At 44.4% G+C, this 16,111-nt stretch overlaps 1 pseudogene; it reads right to left on the bottom strand.

Annotated features, from left to right (window-relative positions):
• Position 1: 1 nt before the first annotated feature.
• LOC143936841 (5S ribosomal RNA) lies at positions 2–120 on the bottom strand (annotated as a pseudogene).
• Between the last annotated feature and the right edge of the window lie 15,991 nt (positions 121–16,111).

Genomic DNA, 16,111 nt, shown 5'->3' with positions numbered 1-16,111 from the left:
AATCCTACGGCACCTGGTATTCCCAGTTGGTCTCCCATCCAGTTACTAATCAGGCCCGACAATGCTTAGCCTCCGAGATCAGACAAGATCAGGCACTTTCAAGGTGATGGGGCCATAGGCGATCTCTTCGGGCACTCTCAACCATCTTGACAAACGCCAACATGGTCATCTTGGGAAACAAGCGAAAAAAACCAAGTCATTGCCAACATTGGAGGCTAAGCAGGGTTGAGCAATCAGTTTCCTTGCCTGAAATAGGCATCTCAGAACTGCCATCTGGCTACTTCCCGGGTTTCAATGAGAGGATACTAGGGGGAAAAAAATACACGGGGGAAAAAAAAAAATAGAGAATAAAAATGAAAATAATAATAAAAAATAAAAAAAAATGGGGGAACGAATAAGGTAAAAATGAAAAAAATAACATATATATGTAGATAAAATTATGTATGAAAGGGACATGAGAGGAAGTATAAAATGTGTCGCCCCTGGCATACACATATATGTGTATACCTACGCACATGTGTATATATATATATATATATATATATATATATATATATATATATATATATATATATGCACACACACATGTAAAAAATATAAAATATAAAAAAATATCTATATATCTATAAATGCATATAATATATAAAATATAGAAAATTTATATAATTGTTATAGAGATTATATGTCTAAATTGAGGGAAACAAATAAGGAACTGGGGAAGGGGGGAGAGAGAGGGGGAAATATATGTATAGTAGTATTGAGGGTGTATTATGGAGATTGGGATGGAAACATTTTTTTGTATGCGGTAAAAAAAATTATGCAAGAGGAAAAATACGGAAAAGGGAGAAAAAAGAGGAGAAACGAGAAAAAGCAAAAGAAAAGGGATAAAAAGAAGAATGAGGCAAAGAAGAAGGGAAAGGGGAGGGACGGCAGCATGGTATGTGAACAATGGGAGTATAGCCTACTATATGCTACCTGTGGTGGTTAGGTAAGTATGGGAAGGAAAAGATGGGGAAAGGGAAGATGATAGCGGAATAATGATTGGTGTCTGTTTACCAGGAAAAAAACACACAGGAAAAAAACACACAGATCGGTCGGTTTGCCATCAATCAACCGATCGATTGGTTATGAAGATCATCACAATAATAATACATAATACATCTTATCAAACAGTCAGATACAGTGAGAGAGCTCACATAATAAAAAAGGCAGGTTTATCAACACAAAAATCCCCTAATTGTGTATAAAATATGTATAAAATAAGGAAAGAACTGTTGTATGTAAAGACTTATTATTTGCACTTTAAATGAGTTTTACTAACATAAAGTGCACGGGCAGTACAAAGGGGGATATATGTATGAGCAACATGCAATAACAGGTCATAATAGTAATAAGCAATAAGTGGGTATGTATACGCAAAATCAGAGGATCGTGGCGATTTCGATGGATTCATTGATTCCCCCCGGGGAGAGAACATCCAGGGAATATATCCAGAATGTTTCACAGGCGCATTATTTTTTGAATCTCTCCGCCGGGGGGAGATGATTTGGAATCTGTTCAATGATCCATACCTTTAGGCCTATTGTAGAGCCTTTATGAAAGTGGGAAAAATGTTGTGGCACACTGTGTGGGTCTGTGCCTCCTTCAATGAGTCTTCTGTGTTCGCCGAAGCGCTGTCTCAGTGTCCTTATGGTTCTCCCCACATAAATGAGACCAAAAGGACAACTCAGTCCATACACCACAAACTCAGACGAACAGTTGAAGAATTCTTTTAGCGTGTATGTTTTGCCTTTTGTAGTGAATTCTTTTTGTCCATGGTCTACAAATTTGCAAGTTTTGCAGAGGGCTTTATGACATTGCGGTATCAGTTTGGGGGCCATGGAGGGGTGTGTTTGTACTTTGAGTTTGCTGGGTGCGAATTTATTTCTTAGGTTGGGGGCCCTGCGATAGGTGACGGAGGGTCGAGCTGGGAGTTCCACTCGCAGGTGGGGATCCTGTTGAAGGATGGCCCAATGTTTTCTCAATATTTTTTCCATGGCTTTGTATTCATTATGAAATGTGGTAATAAATCTGCTGGAGAAGTCGCGTGGGGGGCGGTCAATTTTGGTCATTTTCTCCAGGAGACATTGTTCAAATGCATCGTCTATGAGTGATGCCGGGTAGTTTTTTTCCCGAAATTTTGTTTTCAGGTTTGTACTGGATTCTATGTAGTCCTCTTGTTTAGTGCAGTTTTGTCTAATGCGCCAGAATTGGCCCTTGGGTATGTTGTTAATCCACTTTGGGTAATGGCAGCTGTTATAATGTAGGTATGAATTACCCGCAGTGGGCTTCGTATCGTTTTTAGAAATGATGGTGTGGTCTTCATGTCCTAATTCCAGATCTAGGAAAGCTATCGTATCGGGGTTCATATTAGAAGTGAATGATAGTCCGTAGGGGTTGTTATTGCAATGTTGGATGAAAGGGGGAATTAAATCAACTGCACCGCCCCAGATAATGATAAGGTCATCAATATACCTTCCAAAGAAGATGATATTTTCAGCAAAAGGGTTGTTTTTGTAAATAAAGCGGGATTCCCAAAACCCCATTGCGAGGTTGGCGTAGGAAGGCGCAAAATTTGCGCCCATAGCTGTGCCTTGGATTTGTTGGTAGAATTCTCCATTAAAAGTAAAGTAGTTATGTGTTAAGCAAAAGTTTACAGCTGTTATTAGAAAGTTGGCTTGGCGCATATTTACGAGGGGGTCATTAGTTAGGTAGTCTTCTACCGCTTTGAGGCCATGGGCATGCGGGATGGAGGTGTAAAGCGAGCTAACATCCAGAGAGAGCCATACATACGAGGGCTCCCATCTATATGAGGCCAAGGTTTCAAGGAGGTGACGGCCATCACGGATGTAGGATTGGAGCTGTGTTACCAGTGGCTACAGAAACTGGTCGATATAAAGGCTGAAGCCGGTAGTGACACTATCCATGGCGGCTACAATTGGTCGACCAGGCGGGTGTTGGGGATTTTTGTGCACTTTTGGCAGGTAGTAGAAATATGGAATCTGGTAGAAATTCTTCTGTAGGAAGGCACCTTCCGTCTTGGATAGGATGCCTTCTTGGAGGGCAGATGTAATTAGGACCTCAGCTTCCTTAGCGAAAGCGTTAGTAGGGTCATGTGTCAGTTTTTTATAAGTGATGTTATCCGCAAGGAGACGGAGAGATTCTGCGACATAGTCGGATCTATCCAGCAAGACTATACCACCTCCTTTGTCTGCGGGCTTAATTATGAGGTCTTCTTTGTGTATAAACTTATCTAATGCCTGGGTTTCCGACCAAGTGAGGTTGTTATTGTTAGATTTTGAAGTGGTACTGCACAGTTTGGTTAGGTCAGCATATACCACTCTGTAAAAACTTTCGATGTAAGGGCCCTTTGATTGGGTAGGGAAAAAGATGGATTTAGGTTTTAGTGATGTATGGGTAATGGGAGGGGACGAAGCTAGGTGTTGGGTAAGTATTAGTGATGTGTATCCGTCATTGTTTGAAATTTCACAATTGTCAATGTCAAACGTGAGGTCATCGATGGTAGATTCGGATGGGTCGTGGGTTGGAGGTATAGTGGGCCGGTTGGCAGGTTCTCTTATCTCTTTGGAGTTCTTTTCCTGTTTTATATGAGTGTCTTTTAAGGGTTAAATTGCGTACATAGTTATTGAGGTCTTTGAAGAGGGTGAAGGGGTTGGGTCTATTTAGTGGTGCAAAATTTAGTCCCAGACTGAACAGGGAAATGTCAGCAGGTGATGGGTCATATGAGGATAGGTTGAAAATTTTTATCGTTTTTGGTGTTTCAGTATGTTTGCGTAGCTTATTTGTTCGTCCTCCTCTACAACCTCTTCTGTGAGTTTTCTTTTTTGGGGATTTGAGGTTGGAGGAGGACTTTCCACTAAAAAAAAAAGTGGTGTGGTACAATCTGGCCTTGGGGAAGTGGTTTCTGATTTCTGATTTGTTGGGGGTGGGATGTCAAGGGGTGCCAAGATATTGGGGTTTTTTGTTTTTGGGCTAGTGAGAGTTAACTGAATCCCGTTCACATGCCCATAGTTGGGAGTGTTATTATCATTTTTATTGTTATTGGGGGATTTTATACCTGAATTAGAGGCTGATAACCTCCTAGCTTGACTGGGGCTCGATCTTGTTTTAGGGGTTTCTGTGGGTCTATTGTAAAATTGGTTAAGAGATTGTATTAATCCATCCATCCTAGCTAGGTTCCTAGAATTGTTTTTATTAGAATTATAGTTGTGGTGCTTCTCTGTAATGCCATATTGGTTAAAACCAAGACGAAGAGTTTTTGACGAGGAGATGTGAAAAAAAGAGGGAACGATAGGATCGTATGGATTAATACTCATCAGTGCAGGTGGGGTCTGCCTGAAGGGTTTGTTGGTGGTTGGGTGGATTTTATTATTTCGGGTCGGGATTACTGGCTTGAGAGCGGAGAGGCCTAATTTAGGGGCATCGGGTACTGATAGCCCATGGCTACTTTGGTGGTTCCAGGAAAAAATACGATTCGTATTATAATCGTCTAAATCACGTTTAAATTTACCTATTTTGGTGGAAATGAGATCATTCTCTTGGTTCTTTGTATTTTTCTTTAAAATATCCAACCAGGATGCTGGAATTTTTTCTGAATGGTGTAGGATTTCCTCTACAATTTTTTGGATCTGTGTAATCAATTGATTATATTTCTCGATCCTATGAGATACAAGTATTCCCATCCATTTTGTTGTGCAAAAGTCTGCCACCCCTACCCATTCTTTTTTTCCCCCATCATTTAGGAAGAGGGGAGGGTTTTTCCTAACTCCTAATCCCCTAGGGGAGATCTTAGTTTCTATGTATTTTTCTAGAAAGAACCTATCCCACCATTGTGAGTTGGTCATGTGGATGGTCCTTTCTAGTTGTTTAAATTTTCCACAAAGAGTGTGGCGGATTCTTCCATTGAGTTTAACTACAATGGAAAAATCCAAAGGTGATAGGTGAGAATATAGTTGATCAAGTGTGGTGTATCTATGGTGTGTAATGGCTGAAATGATATCCATTATTAACAAGAACTACCACACCACCACCAAAACATAACAAAAAAAAAAGAAAATGATATGTATAAGTGTATACGTAGACAACAGTAGTAATATTATTTGATATGCAGCACAACGGTTCCACATATATAGTACACAACAAGTAAAGGCACAAAAATCACATAATAATATTCTCAAAGAGGCTGTCTGTATAAAGTTATATAAGACAATAGTACATATGAGATCTTTTGGTTATCAAGTCCCAGGAAAGTGCATTTCGTTCCTTGGATAGGAATTCAACATACAGGGCTGCCACCGCAGGGAGCTGAAACCAGGCTCCTATACTGTTACGGAGATATAAAAGAAGAAGAAGGGGGCGCCTCTGGGTGTAGATTTTTTTAAAAGCAATTTATTCACAAGTCTAAAACAGAGAGATTTTGCACTCACATTTTCCATAAAATAAATGGGCATGTAGAATAAGAGGGGTCATCTGATTTGTCCGTCACTTCTTCAGATGACCCCTCTTATTCTACATGCCCATTTATTTTATGTAAAATGTGAGTGCAAAATCTCTCTGTTTTAGACTTGTGAATAATTTGCTTTTAAAAAAAATCTACACCCAGAGGCGCCCCCTTCTTCTTCTTCTTTTATATCTCCGTAACAGTGTAGGAGCCTGGTTTCAGCTCCCTGCGGTGGCAGCCCTGTATGTTGAATTCCTATCCAAGGAATGAAAGGCACTTTCCTGGGACTTGATAACCAAAAGATCTCATATGTACTATCATCTTTTATAACTTTATACAGACAGCCTCTTTGAGTATATTATTATGTGATTTTTGCGCCTTTACTTGTTGTGTAGTTAGCGGTGTATGCTGGGTTCAGAGCACGCAGACAGCACGCACAATCTCCTACAACTGACTGGAAGCTCTATTTAAAAAAGAGCAAGATAGTTAGCTACATAGGTGGATATAGCGGTGTATGCTGGGTTCAGAGCACGCAGACAGCACGCACAATCTCCTACAACTGACTGCAAGCTCTATTTAAAAAGAGCAAGATAGTTAGCTACATAGGTGGATATAGCGGTGTATGCTGGGTTCAGAGCACGCAGACAGCACGCACAATCTCCTACAACTGACTGCAAGCTCTATTTAAAAAGAGCAAGATAGTTAGCTACATAGGTAGATATAGCGGTGTATGCTGGGTTCAGAGCACACAGACAGCACGCACAATCTCCTACAACTGACTGCAAGCTCTATTTAAAAAGAGCAAGATAGTTAGCTACATAGGTGGATATAGCGGTGTATGCTGGGTTCAGAGCACGCACAATCTCCTACAACTGACTGCAAGCTCTATTTAAAAAGAGCAAGATAGTTAGCTACATAGGTGGATATAGCGGTGTATGCTGGGTTCAGAGCACGCAGACAGCACGCACAATCTCCTACAACTGACTGCAAGCTCTATTTAAAAAGAGCAAGATAGTTAGCTACATAGGTGGATATAGCGGTGTATGCTGGGTTCAGAGCACGCAGAATCTCCTACAACTGACTGCAAGCTCTATTTAAAAAGAGCAAGATAGTTAGCTACATAGGTGGATATAGCGGTGTATGCTGGGTTCAGAGCACGCAGACAGCACGCACAATCTCCTACAACTGACTGCAAGCTCTATTTAAAAAGAGCAAGATAGTTAGCTACATAGGTGGATATAGCGGTGTATACTGGGTTCAGAGCACGCACAATCTCCTACAACTGACTGCAAGCTCTATTTAAAAAGAGCAAGATAGTTAGCTATATGGGTGGATATAGCGGTGTATACTGGGTTCAGAGCACGCAGACAGCACGCAGAATCTCCTACAACTGATAGCAAGCTCTATTAAAAAAGAGAAATATAGCTAGCTATATAGATGGATATAATGGTGTATACTGCGGTCAGGGCACGCAGACAACAGCCACTACAGAAGAGCAAGAACGCAAAATCGGCCGATAACGATCGGTGCATACTGTGCTTAAGGTACACAGAACACCCACTAACTCCTACAGACGCTAACATACTACACCTGGCCGCCGCGCTGGCGGCCTTATATAGTGTGGGGCATGTACTTCACAGCCTGAGCTATGATTGGCCACAGGCATCCTGCCTGTGGCCAATCATGGCTCTCCTCGCTGCCGGCGCTGTGATTGGTCAAGCATGCGGGGTCACAGTGCATGCTTGGTGCACGAATTTGGCGCGAACGGCCCATAACGTTCGGAATTTGCTTAACGGGTGAACAGCCGATGTTCAACTCGAACACGAAGCTCATCCCTAGTGAGGGGTGGGTCTGTGGGGGGGCAGCCCAGCATAGTACATTACACGGGGGGGGGGGAATAGCACAGTACATTACATGGTTGGCACAACACATTACATGGTGGATACATGGATACAGCACATTTAATGGTGGGCAAAGCACAGCAAATTACATAGTGGGCACAGCACGTTACATAGTTGGCACTGCCCAATACAGCACATTACAAGGTAGGCACAGCACATGACATGGTTGGCACAGCACTTGACATGGTTGGTACTGCACAACACAGATAATGCACAAAGTGGGCATAGGACCTAATATGGTGGGCACAGCACATGACATGGCGGGCACAGCTAAGCACATTAAAAGTGAGCACTGCACAGCACATTATATGGTGGGTACAACATATTATATGTTGGGTACTGCACATGGCATAGTGGGCACTGCACAGCACATAACAAGGTGGGCACTGCATGACACCACGTGACATGGTGAGCGCTGCACAACACAGCACATTGCATGGTGGTCACAACACAGCACATGCACAAGGTGGGCACAGGACCTTATATTGTGGTCACAGCACATGGCATGGCGGACACAGCTGAGCACATTACATAGTGAGAACTCCCCATTACAAGTGGGCACTGCACTGCAATTTACATGGTGGGCACTGTACATAACATGGTGGGCACTGCATGACACATCACATTACATTACATTGTGGGCACAGCACATTACATGGTGGGCACAACACATTACATGGTGGGCACTGCATGGCATAGCACATTTCATGGTGGGCAACGCAACTGCACATTACATGTTAGGAATGGCATATTACATGGTGGGCACTGCTGAACAGCACAGCACATTACACAGTGGGCACAACACACTACATTCTGAGCACAACACATGGCAGGGTGGGCACAGAACAGCACATGACAAGGTGGGAACTGCACATGATGTGGTGGGCACTGCATGGAACAGCACATTACATGGTGGGATCACTGCATGGCACAGCACATGACATGGTGGACACGGCAAATTATATAGTGGGCAGTGCAAGGCGCAGCATATGACATGGTGGGCACTGAATGGCACAGCACATGACATGGTGGGCATTGCACATGACATGGTGGACACTGGGTGGCACATCACATGACATGGTGGGCACTGCATATTACATGGCAGGCACTGCATGGCACAGTACATGACATGGCGGGCACTGCATGGTACATCACATGACATGGCGGGCACAGCACATTACATAGTGGGAACAGCACATGACATGGTGGGCACTGCAAGGCACAGCATGACATAGTGGGTACTGCAAGGCACAGCACAACATAGTGGGCACTGCACATCACATGAAGAGCAATGAAATGCACAGCACATTACATGGAGGGCACTGCAATGTACAGCACATGGCATGGTGGGCACTGCACATTACATTGTGAGCACTGCAATGCACAGCAAATTACATACTGGGCACAGGACATTACATGGGGGCACTGCAATGCACATGACATGACATGGTGAGCACAGCATGACATGGTGGGCACTGCACATGACAAGGTGGGCAGTGCACATGACATGGTGGGCACTGCACATTACATAGTGGGCACTGCATTGCACAGCACATGACATGGTGGGAACTGGGTACAAGAGAGCACATGACATGGGGGGAATCAGCAGTGTATCCCCTAGCACAATAATTACACAACACCTCCCTAACAAATTTACTAACCTTATGTCAACAGCATGGGAGATGTCCTTCCTCCTGGGCTCCTGCTGGTTAGGCCAACATTAGCGCCCCTCCCCCAGACAGCTCCCAAACACAGAGGATCTGTGTGAGTGTAACTAGTGATGGGAAGTCCGGATCTTTAAAGTGAATCGGTTCATTTCGAACTGCTCACTGAAATGAACCGATTCAATGAATCGATTCTTCGGTTCACTTGCTGAGTCTACTGACAAGCAAGTGAACCGAAGCTCTGATTCAACCACATTAAATGATTAAAATCAGAAGAGTGATTCACACAGAAGGTTGGCAGGTCCTGGGGACGTTTACTTTGATTTAGTTGATTGGTGCAGAGCACAAGCCTATTGTTGTCACATTAGCTCAGTGTCATGAATTTTGGTGATACACAAACAGCTGTGTTAGGCTGGGTTCACACTTGTGCAATGCGGAAACCCTGCAATTCCACTACGGGTTCCTGCATCGCACCCGACTCGCACAACAGTTTACAATGACATATGCAAACTGCTGGGGAATGTCATACAATGTTAATGACACCCCCATTTCAGCTCACATGTCGCACTGCAAAGTGTCAGTTTGGACATGAATCGGATTGCATGGGTGCCAATGCGATACGATTCTGGTGCGAACCAAAAAAAGGGTCCTGTGCGAGTTTAGTCCAAATGCGATACGATTTCAGCCATACTATCTGTATGGCTGAAATCGCATTGCATGGACATTGCCTGTGATTTGCACTGCAGTGCAAATTGCATGCGATTTTGCACGATGCAGCAGTGTGAACTGGCCCTGAGCCTAGGTTTCCGCAAATTTGATGGATAGCAATGTTAACTGTGAAGTTGCCCCAGAATGCAGTTCACATGCACACAAACCCCACTTTTCATTTAGGCTCTGTTTCCACTTGTGCAACTTGTCCTGTGACTTTGGAATGCAAAGTTGCATGACAAGAAGTACCCGATTTCCAATGAGTACCATTCATATCTGTGCGACTTCAAGTCACAGCGACTTCAAAATAGTCCCTGCACTACTTTGGTCCCATTTTAATGTGACTCGAGGTCCCTAAACCTCCAGAATACACAGGCATTGCTTCAAGTCGCGGCAGAATCGTGCAACTTTCAGGCTTTTTAGGCTAACGCAGCCTGAAAGTTGCACAATTCTGCCGCAATTTTGATGCGACTTTAAAGCAATGCCTGTGTATTCCGGAGGTCTATGGATCTCAAGTTGCATCAAAGTGGGACCAAAGTAGTGCAGGGACTACTTTGAAGTTGCACAGATATGAATAATACTCATTGGAATTCATAGCGTACAAAGTCGCAGGACAAGTTGCACAAGTGGAAGTGGAGCCAAAATGAAAAGTGGGTTTTTGTGCATGTGAACTGCATTCTGATGGGCCAACTTCACAGTTAACATTGATAGCCATCAGATTTGCCCGTAGCCTTTACAGCGCATGCGCAGTAATGATGATCAGATTTTACTACCACTACCATGGGCGAAGTACCCCTGGTAGTAAAATTCAATCGTTAAGGCTATTTTCACACTTCGCATCAAAGTCGGACAAAAGTAGTACAAAAACTACTTTTAAGTCGCACAGATATGAACTAAACTCGTAGGAAATCACGGGTTATGACTTGTCATGTGACTTTGCAGTTTCAAGTCGCAGGACAAGTCGCACGAGTGTGAAAGGGCCTTAGGCTGTCCGTACCACCTTATCACTGCTGCTACCTCATTGGTTTAGGGTATTGTTTTACTGGTGGTGACTTGTGGTTCTTTCAGTGTACTGGGTTCTAAAAACTGATATGATTCTTTAACTCGGTAACTTGTATGATTCTTTAACTTGGTAACTTGTATGATTCTTTAACTTGGTAACTTGTATGATTATTTAACTCGGTGTACTGTGTACTCCTGACTCTTGTTTTAAGTTTGTATCCAGTTCCTGAGTGTCACTGTGCTGCGAGTCAGCTGATTGGTTGCAGGGAGGGGCCGAGGTCTCTCACTCTAGGATCATATTACCAGGCCTGCTCTACTGTGTACTGAGTGCATAGTGAACTGTTTCAAACGAATCAGTTCACTCAGATGAATCGATTCATCCAGTTCACTGAAAAGAATCGATTCAAAAGAACGATTCGTTCATGAACTGGACATCACTAAGTGTAAAAGATCTTGTGATAGGAGTCAGACATCTGCAGAGACAAGCCTTGGCTGCAGTGACTAACACTTGTCTCCTCCATGAGTGCAGTGCACAGAGGGCTCCTCTTCTTTCAAGAAGGAACACCGATATTGATAAGCCACTGGCATGGGCCTATATCGAGGGAGGGGCCTGGAGCTGCAGCTCCACAAGCCCCTATGTTAATCCGGCCCTGTATGTTTGCAAGGGTAATGGTTCGGCCTGCGTAGGAGCCTTTTAGAAAGAGGAACCTGCCTTCTTTATCGGATTGCATGTCGGTGTACTGGAATGGACAATTTTTGTGTATCAGAATGGCCACACCCTTTGTTTTGGCTAATGGGTTCGTAGCATGGTATACTATAGGGAAATGGCGACTAAACAGTTTAGGAATGGCATTAGAGCGGAAGTGAGTTTCTTGAAGGAATACGATATTGGCTTTGTGTTTCTGCATCTCAAGGAGGGTTTGGGAGCATTTTTCCGGGGTATTCAAGCCTTTGACATTCAGTGATATAATTTTTGCAGTTAGACTGGTGGCCAGCTTGGTGGCACTATTACGCTTGAGTGGCATGGCTGATACAAGTAGCTAGATTTACTTAGGTAGGATAGGTGTCAAATAGGGGAGTCTGACTCAGGAGCAGAATTGTGGTTTTGGAGGTAACGCTAAAAGGCTCTCAAGAGCCTATTGGAGGGGGTTCTAGTAAAAAATCGCAGGTATGGGGATGGGGGAACGAGGTGGGTTAAGGGGAGTGTCTCGTGTATCGGTGGTGTCTCTCACCCCTTGATAGGAGGGAGGGAGATACTGCGTGGGTTATACCGATGAAAGTCAGTGGTATACTATGTAATCGTGTTAATGAAAGTGTGGTTACGACCGATGTGTGGGAGGTGACCGGTCTATTGAGAAGATAGATATTCGTTAACTACCAAATATGTCGATTCTGTTCGTCCCACCCTCAGCCCAAACAAAATGTTTCCGTATATAGGCGAGAATGTGTCTCTAATAGCCTTAGAATCAGGAAACTGTATGGGATGGGAAATAAAGAGTGTTCTAAGGCTTGTGAGGGAGTGGGATGTTTATCCCAGAGCGTGTGGAAACCGATGAGCTTTTCCTTAAATAGTTTGTGTGTCTGCATGTTAGAGTGAATGATGTGGAGGGATGTTCGTTTGCGCATACCGAGAAAGGGCCAATGTCACCTTAAGTCAGTCGGTTGAAACATATGAATCAAAAAACAAATAACAGATGCATCATAGTAACTTTTAGAACCATAACCATAACCAAAAAAGAAAAAAGAAAAAACAGCCGTCCAGAATTCAGCTGGGCGGTATTATCTCGTAGAAGAGCTTGATCTCTGGGCACATGTATATAGAAGCCTGTCAGGTGGACGAGCCTGGTTCTGCAAGAAAGCCATAGGTAAGCAGTCCCCAGATAACAGTAATATCTAGCTTCAGTAAACATAACCTGTGAACCTTAGGGACAAGGGGATCCTCTGCAGTGCCTATGGAGCCCATTCGAGTGGTCTCCTACTTCTAGTATGGTCTAGCAGGGATTAACTTTAGCATGATGGAGAGACGTAGTACTCTGATCATGTCTGGTTAGTGTTTGAGATTAACCACTATATTACAATATCGTTATTATATCATATTGTCGTTCCCCAAAGTAAGTTGGGGGTCTGTATTCTATAATGTGCAGCATCCATATAGCGATGGGCAAACAAGTAATGAAATGAATTAACCCTAACCGGGGCTTAGATGGGTGATCCAATATGTATAGTGGCGGCTGTTTGACTAGGGGAAGTGAGAGCTACATAATCCTAACAACTATGGACGGCTTGTATACCCCTGCCCTACACCTGATAGATGTTATAGGTTTGTAAGAGGTGGGTACTGGGGGGGTAGGTTTGCGTAGGCCTAAAAATCATATAAATCATGGCTCCTGTATATCCTGGATCAGGGATAGTAAGGGGGGTATCACTTGATAAATTGACCACCCAATGCCTGCAATATTGTAAGGTAGTAAACGGGCCCCTGCTTTCAGTCACTAAAATATACCAAGTGCTCCGTTCGATGTATACTTTACCGATAGGTGTCTCGGGTCCTTCTGGGCGCTCATTCGGCCGTGGTTGTGTTCAGTTAGAGAGTAAAAGGCTACAACTATATGGGATCCGAGCAGTAATGGTGTCTAGTCGAGTGCGTGCGTTGAATGCTCTCTCGTCTGACAGGTTGGAGGCCCAGGACTGCTCCAGGTAGAAATCATGGTGGTAACCAGAGTCGGGGATATTGAAGCTAGTGTAAGTGTCTGTAGTCTTTCAAGGCAGGCGAGTAAGGGAATGGTCCATATGCACGGCAGAGGAAAGGAGAGCGGCACTAGGCAGGGTATGAAGCATGTAGGCTAATCCATCGTCGCATGGGTGTCCCGGAGCTCTCGTGAGGCGACAGGTCTAGCGGTCCCTGCGTGCTCTGCGAGGTAGCGGGGCCGAAGTCGGGCTCGTCGGTGGGTGACGGGGTCGGTGTCCCCCAAGTGGTCTGAAGGTGGATGGCGACCTATGTCTGCGAGATCTGGACAGTTGAGTTTCGATGAGATCTGCAGTGCTGCGGGTGTTGGGTGAAATGTGGACCCGAAAATCAGCATACCAATTAGGTACTTCAACCAGTGGCAGGTCCAGCGTTTTGCAGAAGGTTTCTAGATCTTCTGGCACCTTTAACCACTTGAGGACCGCCGTATTGCCATTGTACGTCAGCACAATGGCACAGGCAGGCATAATCACGTACATCTACGTGATTGCCTTCCAGCGGGTGGGGGGTCCGATCGGACCCCCTCCCGCTGGTTACGGCGGTCCGATTCGGTCCAGGAGCGCTCCGTGATGAGGGGATGGCCGTTGGTTTTCGGCCACCCCCTCTGGATCGCTCCTGGCCAATGAGAAGCTTCCTCCCCTGTGTATTGTTTACACAGGAAGGAGGAAGTGATGTCATTCTCCTCGGGGCGGTCTTTTTGACCGGACTACGAGGAGAAGAGTAAAAGTAAGTCTGCACGAACACTACACTGACATGTAGGTACACACAGGCACACAAACCCCCCCCCGATCCCCCCCCCGATCGCCCCCCGATCCCCCCCCGCCCCCCCTCCCCCCCAGTCACAGTGTCACTGATTGCATTGATCATTTCTTTACTGATCAATGCATTCAGTGTCAGTTGTGACAGTAAAAACTGTCAGGACAGTTAGTGTTAGGTCCAGGGTAGCCCCCTATCACCCCCCAATAAAGATTTAACCCCCTGATTGCCCCTAGAGTTAACCCTTTCACCCCCTTTTGCCAGTGTCACTAAGCGATCATTTTTCTGATCGCTGCATGTGTCGCTAGTGTCGCTAGGTAGCTAGTTATTTTTTTAGGTTCACCGCCAGGTTTTTATATCGCTAGGTACCCCGATATACTACCCAATAATGTTTTTAACCCCCTGATTGCCGCTAGTTAACCCTTTTACCCCCTTTTGCCAGTGTCACTAAGCGATCGTTTTTCTGATCGCTGCATTAGTGTCGCTACAGTCGCTAGGTAGCTAGTTATTTTTTTAGGTTCACCGCCAGGTTTTTATAGCGCTAGGTACCCCGATATACTACCCAATAATGTTTTTAACCCCCTGATTGCCGCTAGTTAACCCTTTCACCCCCTTTTGCCAGTGTCACTAAGCGATCATTTTTCTGATCGCTGCATGTGTCGCTAGGTAGCTAGTTATTTTTTTAGGTTCACCGCCAGGTTTTTATATCGCTAGGTACCCCGATATACTACCCAATAATGTTTTTAACCCCCTGATTGCCGCTAGTTAACCCTTTCACCCCCTTTTGCCAGTGTCACTAAGCGATCGTTTTTCTGATCGCTGCATTAGTGTCGCTACAGTCGCTAGGTAGCTAGTTATTTTTTTAGGTTCACCGCCAGGTTTTTATAGCGCTAGGTACCCCGATATACTACCCAATAATGTTTTTAACCCCCTGATTGCCGCTAGTTAACCCTTTCACCCCCTTTTGCCAGTGTCACTAAGCGATCATTTTTCTGATCGCTGCATGTGTCGCTAGGTAGCTAGTTATTTTTTTAGGTTCACCGCCAGGTTTTTATATCGCTAGGTACCCCGATATACTACCCAATAATGTTTTTAACCCCCTGATTGCCGCTAGTTAACCCTTTCACCCCCTTTTGCCAGTGTCACTAAGCGATCGTTTTTCTGATCGCTGCATTAGTGTCGCTACAGTCGCTAGGTAGCTAGTTATTTTTTTAGGTTCACCGCCAGGTTTTTATAGCGCTAGGTACCCCGATATACTACCCAATAATGGTTTTAACCCCCTGATTTCCGCTAGTTAACCCTTTCACCCCCTTTTGCCAGTGTCACTAAGCGATAATTTTTCTGAACGCTGCATCAGTGTCGCTAGTGTCGCTAGGTAGCTAGTTAACTAGGCTCCCAAAAAGTCCCCCACATGTGGTATCCCCGTACTCGGGAGAAGCAGCAGAATTTATTTTGGGGTGTAATTTGACTTCTGCCCATAGCATGTGTGAGCAATATATCATTTAGTGACAACTTTGTGCAAAAAAAAAAAAGTTTGTAATATTCCCGCAACTTTTGGCAAAATATAAAATATTCCATGGACTCAACATGCCTCTCAGTAAATAGCTTGGGGTGTCTACTTTCCAAAATGGGGTCATTTGGGGGGGTTTTGTGCTATTTTGGCATTTTATGGCCTTCGAAACTGTGATAGGTAGTGAGGAGTTAAATCAAAAATTTGCACCCTTAGAAATCCTGAAGGTGGTGATTGGTTTTCGGGGTGCCGTGCGTGACTAGACTCCCAAAAAGTCCCACACATGTGGTATCCCCGTACTCGGGAGAAGCAGCAGAATGTATT

The sequence above is a fragment of the Lithobates pipiens genome, unplaced genomic scaffold, assembly GCF_037356315.1.
Source record: "Lithobates pipiens isolate NorthernLeopardFrog02 unplaced genomic scaffold, aLitPip1_a1.2 Scaffold_28, whole genome shotgun sequence".
Taxonomy (NCBI): Eukaryota; Metazoa; Chordata; class Amphibia; order Anura; family Ranidae; genus Lithobates; species Lithobates pipiens.
The sequence above is the reverse complement of the archived record's forward strand: the minus strand, read 5'-3'. Positions and strand labels throughout refer to the sequence as shown.